Source organism: Danio rerio, chromosome 25 (genome assembly GCF_052040795.2).
Source record: "Danio rerio strain M-AB ecotype USA chromosome 25, GRCz13ab, whole genome shotgun sequence".
Lineage (NCBI taxonomy): Eukaryota > Metazoa > Chordata > Actinopteri > Cypriniformes > Danionidae > Danio > Danio rerio.
This window is the reverse complement of record NC_141045.1, coordinates 18,432,786-18,452,206: the sequence shown is the minus strand read 5'-3', so window position 1 is coordinate 18,452,206 and position 19,421 is coordinate 18,432,786. Positions and strand designations below refer to the sequence as shown.

General features: G+C 38.7%; 1 protein-coding gene and 1 long non-coding RNA gene across 3 annotated transcripts in view; both read left to right on the top strand.

The window, feature by feature from the left end:
• Positions 1-19,421, top strand: part of ccnd2a (cyclin D2, a) — a 265,046-nt gene that overhangs the window by 14,479 nt on the left and 231,146 nt on the right. The gene's annotated exons all lie outside the window — the stretch shown is intronic.
• Positions 13,284-18,091, top strand: LOC147837667 (uncharacterized). Its single transcript, XR_015526901.1, has 3 exons — positions 13,284-15,007; positions 15,838-16,311; positions 16,659-18,091. It is a non-coding gene; the product is annotated as an uncharacterized LOC147837667 (long non-coding RNA).

Here is a 19,421-nt window from a genome sequence, read left to right as displayed (position 1 = left end):
TATGGACTGAAAGATCCACTGTAAATGCAGCTTTGTGAATGTAAACATGTAAACACCTTCATCAAACTATTACCGTCGTGTAGGACTTTCGCCGCATAGACATTTTCGCTGCATTTTGTGACAAGATTTTGTGACAACACCCACATGGCTGTGTTTCTACCAAGAAATGCAGAAGTTTTTTTTTTTTTCAGCTGTAGTTCATTTATTGAAACTCCCCTTTTCATGCACACCCTTCCTTCTTTTGCCACTCGACACTCCCACCATACCTGCCAACACTCCCGTTTTTCCCGGGAATCTCCCTTATTTCAGACCCATCTCCTGGTTTGGTCTGTCTCCCAGAAAACTCCCGAAATTTCACCCCTTGAAGGTCACTGGTTTGAGCCCCAGCTGGGTCAACTGGCATTTCTGTGTGGAGTTTGCTTGTTCTCCCCATGTTTGCGTGGGTTTCCTCAGAGGCACCTGCCCCAACCCTCACCGTCACTCTCTTTGATGGGATGATGGGCCAAATCAAAGGTTACCATGGGCCAACCTTGGGCCAAGGACCCTAATTTTTGCATCTCTGATTAAGACAGTACAAAACAGCTTTCCAATGTGAACTTTTGGGGGAGTTTTTAACTAAATTTTACCACCTAAATAGCTACTATTGGTTTGTGGCGATTGCACAATCGGTAGGTTTGTTTTGGAACTCATATTGATTTGTAACTCATATCCACAGAGTTTAGACAGGAGAATATCTAAAGGATTACCAACAAAACAACAAGTTAGCAACATGAATACACTGGGTGGTCGAATAGCATAGCTGGTACAGATGTATCTGCACCTGTGTGATCACGCACAGAAATATTTTCTCTGAGAGACTCTGAGGGTGTCTCACACCATACTAGAAGCACCACCACAGCTATTCAGTGTCTATGGCAAATAGAAAATGGGGTGTTGGAAGATATAAAATCAGTATTCTGCCACTTAACCTTTTTGAACATCTTTCTGTGATTTATAAGTAGTTTGTTAGGGTTGGGGTTGGGTCTAGGGTTAGTGTAAGTTGATATGTACTTGCAAAGTTTCTTATAGTCAGTTAAATGTCTGTTGAAGGAGCAGTATCAGTCTACAGTCTACTAATACTCAAATGGACCATCAAAATAAAGTGTTACCATAAATTTTAATTGCTTACAGTTTGGTAATGGAAATTCTTTAAAATCTCCTATTTTGTGTTTAACAGAAGGAAGAAACACAAACAGGTTTGGAATAAGTGAAGAGCAAGTAAAGAATAACAGATTTTCAGTTTTGGGTGAACTATACTTTTAACTAAATGATTTGGACATTTTGTAAAATGCAATGAAATAATGAGTCTGTGGTTTATTTAATTGACAAAAGTACAAAGTTCCTGTGTTTTCACAGATAAATTAATTTGTGTAAATTTATACAAATTTTGATGACTGCAACACAAAAGTTGGGAAGAGGCAAAATAAGGAAAAAAAGTAATGTAAATTTAACTTTTAGCAGTTTTTCAGCAGTTTGCAGGTAAACTGGTAAAACTTGAGTTTCATGTTTGAGCTTTACCCTTTATAGGGCAATAATAAAAGAAATAAAAACTAATTGCAAAAACCCTAGAGTGTTACTGTTACTTTTATGGCTTAAATTATAATCCATGTCAATGAAGTGATCTTATATGGTTCTTTGCCTGATAAAAGTTAAAAGAAGCATGTCAGTCTTTGTAAACAGAGCTAGATAATAATTCTGTGATGGAAAGTCAACTTACAATTGCCAAACAAATCACGTTTCTGAGTGCAAAATTGTAAGTAAAGTACCATCTTTAATTTTGTGTAAAATTTTAGGGAACCCAGATAAATCTGTGGCTATTTTCATGATCGAAGTTGACACATATCTGTCAAAAATGCTTTATTACATATGCTGAGCCAGTTGTTGGTGCTGTCACCTTGTTGGTAAACAGTAAAAGTAAATGGAAGGAAAAGTGATGATTAGACATTGTTGTTGCTGATGTGTAGTTTTGCTTTGCTATTAGTTGTAATATTGGCTAAGGAAATCCACACTACCAAAACGAAAAACTTTTAAAAAGCTGAAAAAAAAATTTACTTGCCTTTTTAAAAGTTTGAACTTATTTTAACAATGCTCGTTTCAGTCCGCAAAGTAATGTTGTTGTGTTTTTTTTTCAACTTGTTTGTAGGAAAAATGGACCAAAAACAAGTGAAAATCTGAAGTCACAAACTGTCGAGAATTTAAAATTAGGTATCATCATGTCGAATTGGGCCAAAATATAGCAAAATTTATCATTTAAAAGTTAGTATCCTCAATTCCCAAATAATTAAAAAACATTAAAATAAGTAATAAAAATAAGTAAAAAAAAAACATTGGAACTCTTTTATTTGGATGTTTTACAATTAAATAAAAGTTAAAGAGAATCACCAAAAAAAAATTTAAAAATAAATAAATAAATATATATATATATATATATATATATATATATATATATATATATTTATTACATTTTTGCCCAATGTCCCAATGTTCCTAAGCAATCCCCTTTAGAGACTATGTGGCTTTGTTGGTGCACTATTAAGACTGGCATACACCGACTGATGTTTTTGTGTTTGTTTTCACATGTTGTGGTCTTCCTCATCTCTGATTAAAGCCCATGTTCCTCAAAGAGTGTGTTTTCTGTTTCTCTCTCTGTGTTGTGTGTGTGGTTTATAGATCTGTTGCGACTTTCAGAAAGTGTGTGTATGTGCATACTGTACCTGTGAATCAAAGCATTCATGGATTTACCTTCAGAATAAATTCTTAAGCACTAAATGTATAATCCAGAGACATAAAAAAAAAACCTATATAGATATATAAACTATATATATAAAATCTGTAAACCCTCCCGACAGGATTGTCTCAAGACGCAAGGCTGGGGAAGGTTACAGAAAAATCTCTGCTGCTCTGAAAGTTCCACTGAGCACACTGGCCTTCATCATCCATAAGTGGAAGTAGTTTGGACCCACCCGGACTCTTCCTAGAGCTGGCCGGCCATCTTAGCTGAATGATTGAGGGAGAAGGGGCTTAGTCAGGGAGGGGATCAATAACCCGATGGTCACTCTGTATGATCTTCAGTGTTCTTCTGTGGAGAGAGGAAAAACTTTCAGAAGGACAACCATCTGTGCAGCAATCCACCAATCAGGCCTGTATGGTGGAGTGGCCAGACGGAAGCCACTCCCCGCCTGGAATTTGCCAAAAGGCATCTGAAGGACTCCTACACCATAAGAAATAAAATTGATGAGATTAAATTGATGAAACTCAAATTGAACTCTTTCGAGTGAAGCCAGGCATTACATTTGGAGGAAACCAGGTGACAATTAATCTTCCAGCAAGACCAGCCTGATCTCACGAGAAAACGTAAGTATTTTACGTTTTGCCAGTTTAGTGGCTAATTCGTACGAATTCGTACAAGTTCAATCTTACGAAATGGTACGATTTTAAAGGAGGCGTGGCACCTGACCCCACCCCTAACCCCAACCGTCATTGGGGGATAAGCAAATCGTACTAAATTGTATGAATTAGATCGTACGAATTCATACGAATTAGCCACTAAATGAAAAAGTTACGAATTGCTGTGAGATTGTGTTGGCAAGACAGTGGGCTCTATATTGACGGTCCATGCGCAAAGCGCAAAAAGCAGGGCACAAATGCTTTCAGGGAGTGTCAGGACGCGTTTTTGCTAATTTAAGGACGGGAAATCTGCCTTGCGCTTCGGCGCATGGTCTAAAAGGGTTGAGTTTATTTTCTTAATGAGTTATAGGTGTGTTTTGAGAATAAACCAATTACAGTCTCATCTCCCATTCCCTTTAAGAGTCAGCTTCGTCGCGCCAAGAGCGCATTCGCTATTTACAGGACGTAAAGTAAGTCTAAGTGGAAAAAATGAGCATTTCACAAGTAAACAGTTAACAGTTTTTTAACAGAAAACTGTTAAACAGAGCATCTACTGCGTGAGAATGAGAGATAATAGATCACTTTCACTTTCGCTCTTGGATAGGGAAACCTTTACGCTCAGACATCAATTAGTCTATAAATAATTAATTTCGATGGTTAAGCGCAAATATTCGTTTCAAAACTATTTCTAAATTCAGTTGTAATTTCCAGCAAACGAATAAATGAATAATAATAGGAAAATGTGCTCAAAAACCTGAGTTATACCCTAAAACACGTGCTTTGCCCCATATGGTCTGAAACCTGACAGGTGGCAAAATCTAAGCTTGTTTTTAATAAAACAAATATAAATATGGATATAATAAATAATACTGCTAATAATAATAACATTAAACAAAAGCAAATTGTTATGAATGAACTGAAAAAGCCTCCCGAGATGAAGAAGACATAAAAGCAGTGGTTTTTCATATTTATGTAGGCTAGAAAATAGTATGTTTTGTAATATTTCAATCCTTTATATTTATATTCTATATCTATTCTTATTATATCCTATATATATCCTTAATATTAAATTTTTTTCATATGTAAAAATATTTGCCAATTGCTCTCTTGTGTGTATTAAGCAGTGCGTAAGCGAGGCGCAACTCTGCGCCGGAGTTTAGACCGGGTTAGTTTTGGTCTAATGAAAAATCTATTATAGATTCTCAAAATAGCAACGTGCCAGTGGTCCGCCTCAGAACGCCTTCCTTTTTAGACCAGAACGCCTATGAACACACATATGAGCGCTAATGCATTTGCTATATAAACAGCCTAGCGCAACGCCTCAAAACGACTCTTGCGCCAAGCTGAAACTACCAAAAGACTACTGCGTCACGCCTTGCGTCACACTGCGCCGGGTGTATGATAGGGCCCAGTGACTCAAAGCACATCGCCAAAATATCAATAAAGTTGCTTCACAACAACTTGTCCTTGAGTGGCCCAGCCAGAGTCCAGAGCTAAATCCTATTAAACATCTCTGGAGAGATCTGAAAATGGCTGTACACCGTCACTTTTGATTCGACCTGATAGAGCTTGAGAGGTACTGCAAAGAGAAATGGGCAAAAATTCCCAAAGAGAGGTGTGCCAAGCTTGTGTGTATATATATATATATATATATATATATATATATATATATATATATATATATATATGTATATATATATATATATATATATATATATGTATGAATAAGATTTGATCGTTTTTTTTTATCAATTCTAATATTAGTGTTTTTATTTAAAATAAGATCATCACTGTTTGTTACATATGTATGTGTATATGTGTAATCTCATGTTAAATGAAATATAAACAGATACTACATTTTATAGAGACTGACATTTTAAAGCTAAGTACTCTATAGATAATTCGAACAGACAGATGCATATGCATACATATATAATTTTATAATATGTATGTATGTATGTGTGTGTGTAATATAAGAATATGGTGCTATAATTTATATTTAATATTATAATTTATATTGATATTATTTAAATATTATAATTTTGTATAAAAATATATTTAATAAAAAATTAAAAATAAAAAGTTTAATGTACATCTTATAAGTAATAATTACATGTTTAATACATATACATAAATAAAATCTAAAACCGAATATATGAAATTAAGTTTTATTTAAAAAGTACTTCCAAAGCCAATGGTATGTCCTCCTTTAGATGAATTTGAGCTGGCAGTGAGCACCTCTGGATATCTCTTGATGGATGTCTGTCTGACCCCCTCACAGAATCCCTCTTTTTCTGCCCTTTTCCATCACTCTCACCACTCCTTATTCCACTGTAATCCTAGCTCTCCCAAAAACACACAACAAATCCTGCTTCTCTGCCACAGACACAAACCGCATGTGAGGAAAGTCTAAACGTCCTCATGTCTGCCTGTTTTCACCGTCATGCTTCATGAGAAACGTTTCTGGACTGGCTTGGAGAGCAAAAAGTGCACCAGGCCCAATAATTGAGATTTCCACCTTAGCCAGTTGCGAGAACAAGCATTTTAAAGCATCAATTGCTTTAGTATAAAGCTGAGAATGAGAGCAGAGCCTTTAACACTCAATAAGTTGTGTAAATAGCTCCGTCACAAGCGCTCAATAGATCCCTCTATGAGGCGGACCACAAGCGACTGTTCGCCTGAAATTAAGCCACTGGTTTTGAAAATCTCCATCTGTGGTTTTCTGTTTCGAGGGAGCTGCCAGCTTGTTCGTCACCATTGCTGTAGCTTAGCTTCTGAAGGCCAGGCCTGTTACAGCTTCGTTGGTCGGCTTTATTTCAGTTATGTAAAGTGATGACCTCACGGTATGAATAAGCACAAATGCTGCGATTCATTAGTCATGTAAAACTAATAGAAGTCCTGTTATTGAGTGTTACACTTATGTTCTCTGAATGTTCTATGTTTCTATGAACCAATTTTTATGCATATTTTGCATACGAGTAATGGAAAATTAAAATGTGCATCAATTTTGAAAATGCGCATTTAAAAACGTATGTGCGCTACTGAGCTAGATAAACTTTATATGTGACTGGAAAAGATGTGAATAAACTTTTATGGCCAAACTGTACCACACCACTTTTTGGGTACCCTTTCGAAAGGGACCTAGCACAACAAAAGGGTATCAAAAGGTAGAGCCAGACGCTCAACTGAATGCTATAGGTTACACCATAATAATATGAGACATTAAACCATAATAATATATACATATAATAATGAGCCATGGTCAACTCAAGCTTAAACAAACCTTGTTTTTGTCTTGATGAACAGCCACAAAGCCAAGAAGAAGTGCAAAATCGATCCTGTGCTCCGTTGTTGTTTACAAAGCCGTAAAGCCCGAACAGTTTAACTTTCTCGAGACACTTTGCGTGGGTATTTATATTTAAAATAACAAACTTCATCAGCTAATGATACCAACGTGTGCGGGAAGTGCTTCTGACAACCCGAGAGTGAAGCCTGAAAAAAAAAGCAGCAACCTTAAAGATGAACAAACTGCAAAGTTTAACTATTATCATCACGTTTTGGACTTTTATGAACTTGTAATGACGGAGTAACTTTCTAACAGAGGTTACATGTGCTGGCGAAGATTAAAGATACAGATGAAAGGTTTGCAGTGACTGTGACTTATATGTTGCGTGTTGTTTTTGACTAAATGTATGTTGTGTGTAGTTTTTTTTGTAATTGGTAACATATTTGAGACTGTAAGGGGCTGTAGAGCCAGACACTCAACTGAATGCTATAGGTTACACCATAATAATATGAGACATTACACCATAATAATACATACATATAATAATGAGCCATGGTCAACTCAAGCTTAAACAAACCTTGTTTTTATCTTGATGAACAGCCACAAAGCCAAGAAGAAGTGCAAAATCGATCCTGTGCTCTGTTGTTGTTTACAAAGGCCGTCTAAAGCCCGAACAGTTTAACTTTCTCGAGACACTTTGTATGGGTATTTATATTTAAAATAACAAACTTCTTTAGCTAATGATAATAACGTGTGCGTAAAGTGCTTCTGACAACCCAAGAGTGAAGCCCGAAAAAACAAAGCAGCAACCTAAAAGATGAACAAACTGCCATGTTTAACTATTATCATCGCGTTTTGGACATTTATGAACTTGCAATGACGGAGTAACTTTCTAACAGAGGTTACATGTGCTGGCGAAGATTAAAGATACAGATGAAAGGTTTGCAGTGACTGTGAGCTATATGTTGCGTGTTGTTTTTGACTAAATGTATGTTGTGTGTAGTTTTTTTGTAATTGGTAACATATTGGAGACTGTAAGGGACTGTATGTGTTCATATATGTTGCATTTATTTATAAATTTTATGTAATTGCAGATGTTATAAAAGGCTAATATCATTGATCTGCCGTTATAATCAAATCATGTTCATAGAAAGGTTAGTAATGAACATTTATACACAATTATTTACGTGTATAAAGCATCTGTTTTGTGAGAAGTGTTTCCTCATATGATATGTAAACGACCCGTACAGCTTTACTGGACATTTCCTCCAGCGAGAATGACGTCAGCTTAAACTAAAACTAAAAGGTACCCTTTTGGCAGTGGAAAAGCAAGGCAAGCCTTATAAAGGTGACCCATACCAACTCGTACCATTATTGAACATTTTAGATTTTGAACTATATAGATCAAAGCTCGAGATCCACCCAACAGGAAGGTAAAATATAATAAAAACAGTAATAGTGCAATTATAGGTACAAAATCAGGATCGAAACATATCAACCTCTCATATTTGACCAAAATTGCACAGTTTTCTTGCTGGCACTATTTATTTTGAATGTGGTTTATTCCAAACTAATAATGTCCAATAGTTAGTGTTTCCTAGTAAGATCAACTGGATTTGGCCATAGTTTCGAGATTGTTTTTTTCGCAGCAGTCAGAACAATGGACAGAATCCTTCTTTAGTTGATGGATAAAAAGAGTGATAAATTATCCAGCAGGAGAATTGTTTTCTATTGGTTTAGTTTTAACAAAACAAAAATGGATGCAATGACTTTGCATTAATGGACAAACTAGTGGATTGACCACACTGTAAAATATCTGAAATCTTGTTGTGGTCATCAAATTGTCATCAACATTGCTGTCCGTCATCAAAGTGGTTTAGTATTATTACTTTCCAGAACTTGAGCGGCTGTGCTTCCAAAGAGTGCCTTGCACCTGCAGATTTGAAAAAAGGCCCACAGTTGCTTCTCCTACAACAGTCAATTCCATTTTTCCTTTTGTTATTTGGCACCAGTTTATCAGGAAGTGATGATTTTGTTGTCTTTGCCTCATTGGATGGAAACTGCCAATGTTTTATTGTATATTCCAGTTTTGCACACATTTAATTTGCGTCTTTGGATGGAAACATACAAAACTGTAGATTACAATTACAATTACTTTACATTCAATTAAGACAATTAAGTTTTTTTAGATGATTAAAATTGCTCTTCAAAGCACATGTTTTTTTAATGCACAGAATTTCAAAGTTTACTTTAGTTAACTTGTAGTAAAATGAAAATGTTAACATTAGCAAAGCAAATCACCATCCAAAGACACGCTTTCTGTAGCATGAACATGCTCTAGAAAATATCACTACAGGGAGGTTGTTGATGTTTGCCTGCATTAACAATGCCTGTGAACAACTCGATGATGTAAAAATTTTAGCTTGCACAGGGTGCTGAGACAGAGGGGTACACCTTTCATAAACCTTCCACAGAATATTAAAATACATTCAAATGTTAATAGCACATTTTGTAAACAGTGGTAACCTAAAGCGCTTTACATAAACAAGAATTAAAGACGCAAGAACATAAAATGAGTAGAAGAATTTAAAACAAACATTTCAAACAGGTTTTAAAAGTAATGAAAGAGAAAAGAAAGACATAATAGTTTGATCTATCAGATGTAGCACAGTGCTCTTTCGGTAAACACACAGCCAAACAGATGTGCTTTATGTCTTGATTTGAATGTACCTAATGTTGTAGCACATCTCATCATTTCTGGAAGCTGATTCCATCAGTAGGGGGCAGCAGTAGCTGTAGGGCGATTCCACCTCTTTTGACTGAACTCAGTATTTCTAATTTACTTGATCCTAAAGATCTGAGTGATCTGTTAGGTTTGTATTCAGTGAGCATATTTGTAATGTATTGAGGTCCTAGGCCATTTAGTGATTTATAGATAAGCAGTAATACTTTAAAATCCATCCTGAGTATAACTAAAGACCTAAGGACAGGTGTGATGTGCTCTGACTTTCTGGTTCTGGTCAGAATCCTGGCCGCAACATTCTGGATGAGCTGTAACTGTCTGACTGTCTTTTTGGGAAGGCCAGTGAGGAGTCCATTACAGTAAACCACCCTGATGCTGATAATACCATGAACAGGTTTTCTAAGTCTAAACTGGAAACAAAACATCTAATCCTTGCAATGTTTTTGAGATGATAGTATGCTGAGTTACTGCTTTGACATGACTTCTGAAATTTAGATCCGACTCTAGAATCAGACCAAGATTCTTGACCTTACTTTTTGTTGATCCTTTGAGCCTTAGACCACTTAATTTAATTAATTCTATCAGTACATGAAGATCCTTTCAACCAGCATAATTAACAATGTTTCTGAAGACAATCACTGATTGCACCTTTAAAAGATAAAAATAAATAATTATTGAGAGATATTGAATTTCTACTAATGTAATGCTATTTTGTTATTAAAGTAAATGTTGCTGAATTTGTGCCCCAGATACACTTTTTTACCTTAGATATTACATTTTATGCAATGGCCAGCATGGTGGCTCAGTGGTTAGCACTTTCGCCTCACAGCAAGAAGGTCAATGGTTCAAGTTTGGCTGGGCAAGGTGGCATTTCTATGTGGAGTTTGCATGTTCTCTCCATGTTTGTGTGTTTTCTCGGGGTTTCAAACATGGCCTGGGTTTGGCAGAGGTGGCACCATCTTTAAGGTGGCACACAAGATTAAGGTCAGATTTTATATGTAGTATTTGGCCCAGATGTTAAGTTTGGCCTATCTTGACTCACATTTAAAATACATTAACATTATTTTTGAAAAAAGCTTTAAGAAAAAGCATGCCCATAGTGTGCCTAAAGCGCAATTCTTCATGGGTTTATCAATTTCATTGCATTTGCGACACACCTTCCTATCTGGTCCAGTTCAGGCCCAGTTATGAGTTATTAACTTGGCTGAGACTCAACCCAGATATGGTCCATGTTTGGCCTTTGTCTGGAAGCAGACTTGGTCCAGTCATGTACCAAAATTCACTGCGGCATGTGAGCCCAGCAAAACCTGTTTGTATGGGCCAGAGCTGGGCCAGAGAAATTTTGATATGTGGGACATTTGCATAATTTAAGGTCTTTATTGACTGCCTAAAAATGACAATTATTTTGTTGTATTAATTAACACCCATTCCCAGAGATGGGTTGCGGCTGGAAAGGCATCCGCTGCGTAAAAATGTGTTGGATAAGTTGGCGGTTCATTCCGATGTGGCGACCCCAGATTAATAAAGGGACTAAGCCGACAAGAAAATGAATAAATGAATGAATTATTAACACCCAACCCAACCCGTGCAGTTTGTCTTATTATGTTTTCTGTCTGTATAAAATGTATATATTAAAATAAATATGAAAATCAGAAATGACCCAAATAAATAAATGTAATACTACAATAAAGCATTTGAAAACATTTACAGGTCTCAGTTTACATCTCTAGAATACATTGAATCATCTACTACTACCCTACAAACCAATCAGATGCACTATTGAGCATGATGTCATCACGCAGTTCTGGATACTTCTCAGCTTGTTAGAGCAGGTCACGCTGTACTGCGGCACTCACAGGTACCCCTAAAGGTCCCAATCACCCTCCCCGGCATAACCAACTCTTACAGGAGGAACAACCACAGCCTTTGTTGGCCGCCCCATGGATCTCACACACAGTTAATATAGACTTTTCCCACTGCCTCTGCCAAGAGTCTGAAGTCATTTAATGAAGTGGCGCTGAGTTTGGAAGGAACCAGTGTGCTGCTCTGCGCTGACAGAATGGAAAAAGCGGGCTCTGTGAACGCAATGCGGGGCCCTGATAGCTAGTCACCTCCGCGGTTCCGAACACAAGAACACCATTGAGACGTACAGGGATTGGGCTTTAACCCCGACACCCCCTGCTCCTGCCATCAGAGCGATACGCATGCACAGTTGTACGCTCGTTGGAGGGTTGGGAAGCAGAGGCGGGTGCCTTCTTTGTTGTGGCAGTAATGGATCTGTTTTGATTTGGACTTGGAAGGGTTGTTTGAAATGAATTACTAGTAAAACACTTCCTGGGGTCTGTTATATAACATTTTATTGCTCTCTCTCTGTCTTCTTTCGGATCAATATCTGGGTCAATGACGTACTGTGTGAACGATAAGGAAAAGGAAAAATCTGTTAAAACACTAGTTTGAAATATGTGCCAAGTTCTTTGAAATGCACTCAGCACTATATCCTATTGGTTTCAGATGGTTTTGTAATAGTTTCACAAAACCTTAATCTTAAATGTGAAACCACAAGGTAACTTGAATGCATTTAGGGTACATATCTTAACCATTGAGTATTGCTGAAATTGACTACCCTTTCGATATGTTTGTGGCTGTTTTTGCCCCAATGACATCGTTTTAAGAGTTCTTACTTAAATATTGCTTAATATAAATATCAGGTTTGGCATGCTGTCCCGGGATTGAACCCTGAGCTCGGAGATGATTGAGCACAGGGCTTCCACTTGGTCAATGAGCATGTAAGGGTTTCAAGATCAGATGGTACTCGAGAGCTCCCCCTAGTAAAGGAGGAAAAGGGGGAGGTTGGGTGTTTGAGGGGATTCTTCAGAAACCGATGATAAGGGAGTAAGGCAAAATGGGCTATTTATTGTGAGTTTGGAATAATCTGAATAGTTTATTAATGATTGCAGTTGAGAGACCAGTTGTGATCAATCATATCACATGCTTTTCTAGAAATTAGTTTATGTAACTCCACTTAAAACCACATTTGACACCAATCTTGCATGTTGAAAAAATGGTCATTTTTACAGTTGCTCATCAGCTGGCACCATTAATTCTTTAGATGGGCCCGTGCAAAAACAGCCACAAACATAATGAAAGAGTAGTGAATTTGCCTAGTGTATATTGTTGATTTTTAAAAAAGTATTTTCCTAAAATATTTGGCAAAATATTGTTTTCATTTGTTTCCATTTACTGAAACACAGAGTAAGTTGTGGCCAAATTAAGACTCAAAATCACAAGTGGATGAAAACATCCCGAAGGGTTAAGAATTATTTTTCAAAATGTATTTAAATATATATTTCATATTGTTGACAAATATCACTTACCGGCCACTATATTAGTTACACCTATCCAACTGCTCATTAATGCAAATTTTTAATCAGCCAATCACATGGGAGCAACTCAATGCATTTAGGTATGTAGATGTGGTCAAGACGATCTGCTGGAGTTCAAACTGAGCATCAGAATGGGGAAGAAAGGTGATTTAAGTGACTTTGAACGTAGCATGGTTGTTGGTGCTAGATGTGCTGGTCTGAGTATTTCAGAAACTGTAGATCTCCTGGGATTGTCATGCACAACAATCTCTAGGGTTTTCAGAGAATGATCTGAAACAGAGAAAATATCCAGTGGGCAGCAGTTCTGTGGGCACTAAAGCCTTGTTGATGCCAGAGGTCAGAGGAGATTGGCCAGACTGGTTCGAGCTGATAGAAAGGCAACAATAACTTGTTACAACCAAGATATGCAGAAGAGCATCTCTGAATGCACAAAATGTCGAACCTTGAATCAGATGGACTACAGCAGCAGAAAACCACTTCAAGTCCCTGTCAGCTAAGAACAGGAAACGGAGGCTACAATATGCACAGGCCCACTAAAATTAGACAATAGAAGATTGGAAAAACGTTGCCTGGTCTGATGAGTCTCGATTTCTGCTGCAACATTCAGATAGTATGGTCAGAATTTGACATCATCACCATAAAATAAATCTGCAGCAACTGTGTGATGCTATCATGTCAATTTGGAGCAAAATCTTAGAGAAATATTCCCAGTATCTTGTTGAATCTATGCCATGAATCTATGCCCGGTGCTAGTAAGGTGTACCTAATAAAGTGGCAGGTGAGTGTATATACATGTATATATTTTTTGAGAAAATATATCATGTAATATTTTAAAGGTTTAATAATATGATATTTTTATAATATGATTGATTTAATGAGCATCACCTCATTGACCCATTTGTGAAACATTTGGTTATTTCCCCATACCGGACATTGTAAACTAAGCGGTTGTTTGAATATGGGAAGACTATTATGCCTCGCCATGTTCCTTTTTTTCTAATTTCCTGTAACTCTTGACTGAGTCTTTAGCTTGTAGCCTGTCCCCTCTGCTTGCCTCACTCCCATTCACATATCAAACAGTATGTTCACAGATTGCTTCCTCTTGCGCTTTCCCATCACGCAGCTGTTTGGTTGCGAGCCCCCCTCCTGCCACCACCAGAACCCTTCAAGTGTCATCTTCCTCCAGTTTGATTCACAGTCCTCATCCGTCTCTCCCTCTCACAGATCCACACTGCTTACTGTTCTCCCCAAACCATTGAGGGACTGTCATCACACCGACTCAGTGTGTGTCTTTCAGAGGGTGCCTTGTTTTCATGGAGGCCATAAGCCGTCCCATAAATCCTCGCACAATGTGGTTTTGTCTGGGCTTTGGATTTTGAGAGCAAGGCCGGGGTGCCTTCGCTGCATCTGCAGGGCTTCTGTCGCTCTGGCTCCACGTGTCTATGTGCCTCTAATGAGGCCTGCTGCCCAGCACACACAGAAACCGAGTCATTCACCCTGCCTGTGTTCAGCTGTGTGCCGTTATGCCGACCGCTTCTCCTTCTTTGTTGAGGCTCCAATGAACTCGTTGTCTTTAGTCAGGATCCGTTTGGTGGCTTGAATTCATGTCAAATTCCACAAATGCTCTTGCACACATGTGGTATGATAAACTCTGAATTCAGTCATCAATTATCTGTTTTGGAATTTGTTGGGCTTTCTAGTAAGGAAGTCGTTTATCTGAGATATTTTAACCAAAATTGGTAGCAATCTGTGTGTTGTGTTTTAAATGCTAGTTCTCAGGATTGACTGCTGGTTTGATGGTGTCCTCATCAAGTTTCTAAACTAGCTTAACAAGCAAGAGTCTCAAACAGCTTCATCTGTAAGATTGGTTAACTAGCAATCAATGAGGAAAGGAATGGAGAAAAAAATAATTGATCTAGTTTCTAAAATACATGGCCACTCAGTCCCCAACCCACTGAGAGACCAAGACTCAACCCAGCAGAAGCACAACATCAAAAGGCATTGGTATTAGGTTAGATTTAGGTCACCAGCCTCAAAGGACAACGTCATTTTTGATGTCCAATAACAACATGAAATGACATTGATATTTTGTTGACTTCAGGTTGTGTTGGAAAGTGACCAAAATCCAACGTCGAGCCAACATCTTAAACCAGGGGTCTCAAACTCGCGGCCCGCGGGCCATTTGCGGCCCGCAGTGCAATATTTTGTGGCCCGCGCCGACCGCTGTATACTGACAGAATCAGCGGAGCGGGGAGAGAGAGCGCTCCCCGCTCCGCTGATTCTATCCGTACACAGCGGTCACTGGCATTTCCCGCCCGCCGTGTAAACAAAGGGGCGGGGATGCCGGTGACGTCACCACACACCCGCCCCTTTGTTAGACGCTGTGACGGGCGGGAAGTGTTTAGGAGGGAACTCGCGCCGGCCAGAACCAAGGTAAGCTGTTCCCGCCCCTGCCTGCCACTTAGCTACCTATCTGCAGCCTGCCACCTACCTAGCTACAGCCTGCATCTTATATATATTATAGGTAGATACAGACTGGTACAGACTGATGTGACTGGAGTGGGGTGGGGGTGTTTTATTTATACATATACGCCTTTTTTTAGGTGAGGGAATGGAAGTTTTGAGTGAGTCCAGACTTAATAAAGATCATCTTCAAGCCATACTGAGGGTCTCAACTGCTTCCGCTCTAAAGCCAAATGTGGTTCAGATTTGTGAGAAGAAGCGCTGTCAAGTCTCTGGCAGCAAGAAGTAGGCAAAATATGCCATGTTCAGAAGAACTTTCTATTAATGTTCTATTAATGTTCAGGACACTTCATGTTCAGAAGAAATAATTAAAACTGTTAATAATGACATTTGAGGACTTTTTTTTTGTGAAATCCCTTATGCGGCCCAGCCTCACCCAGACTTTGCCTCCTGCGGCCCCCAGGTAAATTGAGTTTGAGACCCCTGTCTTAAACCAACGCCATATTGACGTCAAATACTAACATTTATTCATTAAGTCAACTACTAACATTTATTCATTAAGTATGGCAACCAAAATCCAATGTCATTGGTAACATCTACACCACATCAACATCATTTGACGTTAATATTTTGTTGATTTTTTTGGTTGCGATGGAAAGTAACCAAAATACAACGTCTGCGCAACGTTGGACATTGATGTCGGCCTAACGTTGGTTTCTGACGTCAACCTGATTTTCATTTCCAAACAAAATGCAACATCCCACGACGTTGAGGTACAACATCAATCTGACGTCATGTTGACCTCCTCTGCCTGCTGGGATGGGTCTCTAACTCTATCCCTAATGAAACACACTTGAACAAGCTGATCAAGTTTTGTCCTAATTGGCTTATTTGTCTTAAATAGTTTTCAAAAATATAATCGGTGTGTTCCAAATAATAGTATGTTAAAATGAGTAATTCAAATTTATCCATTTATTTATTTTTATTCTGTTATTTCTGCAACAACAACAGTGTAAACCTACACGCATTTACACCAATACACATTTGGTAATTCACTTCTGATTGCATTGATAATAATCCAAACTGATTATTATCCAGACAACTGAGGAGCTTTCTCCGCATGACAGGCCCTCAAATGACAGATTAGCTTGCTGCTGCATCTACAAAATTGTAAGATATTAAATATGAAAGAAAAATGTATGGTGTGACAAGATAAACGACAGGACATGTGACTAAACACCATACTGCTTCATTAATGAGAAAGTAGTATGTTTAATCTTTTGTTACACACTCAAAAGTATGCATGTTTCTTGCAAAGAGTACATTCTTTCAGAACATGTATGATTAGTTGAATAAGGATGCAGCAAAAGTCTTCAGACTACCTTATAATCAAAGGCAGGTCTGTTGAAGTTGGGTTGGAAGCGAAGTATAGAGGACATGAGCTTTCCAGAAGCAAGTTTGGAGATCCCAACCCTGACTTGTAGTGCCTGGCAGAGGCACTGGATACCCCTCAATGGATGGCCGTTTACCAACAGAACACCTGTGTTACTAGTTTTTCCAAACTATATGTAGCCAGTGTTAAACTTAAGATGTTTACATTTTATTTGTTGGTTGGTTGTTTAGTTGGCCAACCACTGTGTAAGTACTGTAATCAAATAGCAAGTTACACCAATAAATAGCACAAAGCTGTAAAACATGGGTTTTGTTAATTCAGTAGTTCTTGTACATCGCACTGAAATAAAAGAGCTAGGTGTTGAAGACAAAGCATGGAAAACAGTAATGCATCTCTGATAACGCCTTGTAACAAAATAACTCAAATGCATATTAATTTCAGGTGGCTTTTTATTCTATGTAACTGTTGTCACCGATGTGAGATCACAGAAGAATCTGGATATTTCGAGAAATGCTCCACCCAACAATGATTATTTATCCTAGATCAGGGGTGACTAACCCTTTTCCTGGAGATCTACCTTCTACCTGAGATCTACCTTCCTGCAGATTTCAGCTTCAACCCTGATCAAACACACCTGAACTAATCAATTAGGACCTGAACAGTACTTAATAATTACAGGCAGGTGTGTTTGATATCGGTTGCAACAGAAATCTGCAGGAAAGTAGATCTCCAGGAACAGGGTTGGTCACACCTTTCCTAGATGTATGACTGTCCAGTTACACTAGGGGTGTCGAACCCTGATCCTGGAGATTTACCTTCCTTCTGGAACCTTGATCTAATGCAGGGGTTACCAATCTCGGTCCTGGAGGGCCGGTGTCCCTTCAGGGTTTAGCTCCAACTTGCCTCAACACACCAGCTTGGGTGTTTCAGGTATACCTAGTAAGACCTTGATTAGCTTGTTCAGGTGCGTTTGATTAGGGTTGGAGCTAAAATCTGCAGGACAAGTTTGCTGACCCCTGATCTAATGCATCTGTCTTTAATTACCAAATGCTCTTTCACGTTTTATTTAGTTGGTTTAGTTGTGTTTGATCAGGGTTGGAGCTGAACTCTGCAGGGAGGTAGATCTCCAGGAACCGGGTTGGGCATCCCTGGATTACACTATATGGCCCACGGTATCTTATACATGGTAGTTTTAGAATCTTGGTTATAGAAAGATAGTCACCATGCTGGTCTCCCGAGAACTATATTTCCCCCTTACCATTGTCCTCACTGCATTCAACCATCATTGTGAACTCTGAAGTGACGTAAGCCATCGGACTGTGTCATCAATTGCAATATTCAATCAAGAACTGGAAGATCCTTATGTGATTTAAAAGAAGGAAAAGTTCAAAAGCAAGAAAAGAACAGAATTAAGATCACAAAGTTAACAGGTAAACACTACTAGCATTAGCTTGAGTTTGTTCACATCTTACAACCCTTTAAAAACAATGTCTGTGTTGTATATGACGTGTATTTACTCAATAAATGGATGACTTCCATAACTGGTAGTTCCTCTTTTGCTGGGTGGACTCTGAATTAGGAGCTAATTTACTTCCCCTAAAACATTTACCATGGGTTAAAAGGTATGGTTTATAGTAAAAAGTTCAAAACACTGGTGAAAATAACAATGTAAGAGACAATCTAAACCTACTAATATCTCTGTCAACTGGGATGCACTGGAACTTCTCTCAGACTATGTTCAAATGTATCAATCTCTCACATCACCTAGCCTGTGCTTCTGATTTTGTCCGTTTGTCATCAAGCAAAATATCAGGGCTAAGCTTGTGTTGATTGTGCACAAGACTTAAAAAGGATGGATTGTGAATATCAGACCCTTTTTTTTAACAAGGCAACACTCTAGATGTATCCAAAAGAGGTGACTGCGTTGAGTTCAGGAGGATTGAGCTTCCCCCAGAGGCCCTGTCGCTGCCTGATACGTGAGTGTGTGCGTTTTGACTGGCCAGGGGAAAAAAAACACAAAGTGTGCTTAGAGTGTGCCAGTTCACCAGTTTGGTGGTCTTCTTCTGAAGGCTGTTAATTAGTGCAGAATGCAGCCTACAGTTCCACTGCCAGCTCTGATGAAAAGAGAGAGAGCGCGGACAGGAGAAACGCAGAGATAGAGAGAGCGATTGAGGGTATAAGGCGAAGACTTGAGCGGCTGCCAAGAGTTTGGAATTCATGATGGGTTTAGAGAGAGAACCCACATGCCCGTGCGGAGTGTGGAGCCTTGTTGCGCTGATGGCTTCTGACCCGGTTCAGTAGGGTTGATTGCACAAAGCGCTCACTTTATTTGGTGAGCGTCATAACATCGGTGCAGACATTTCGGCTCCTTACATCACCGGTTAATAACTCACAACATCGGAACCGCACAAGGAACTGTACATCGCAGGGAGGTCAAGCCATGTGATGAGTCTTCGGTGTGCGTGTGACCGACCCTAATTGCAGAAAAGTCCAAGTGAATGCACTCTGCACCAGTGAGAGACATCTGAGAAACATCAAAAGCGATTCTCACGTGTGGGCCGGGGACGTGCGCAGCCTGGCCTTATTTAGCACCCGCTTACTTTTGTGTGCACAATGCAAGAGCATGATTTAGCTCGAGTTGCTGCTTGTCGCACCCTATTTAAACGCTTTTCTGGAGGGTACCGGGCCCCAAGTGAGCAGTTTTAGAACGACCCTCTTGTTTTAACT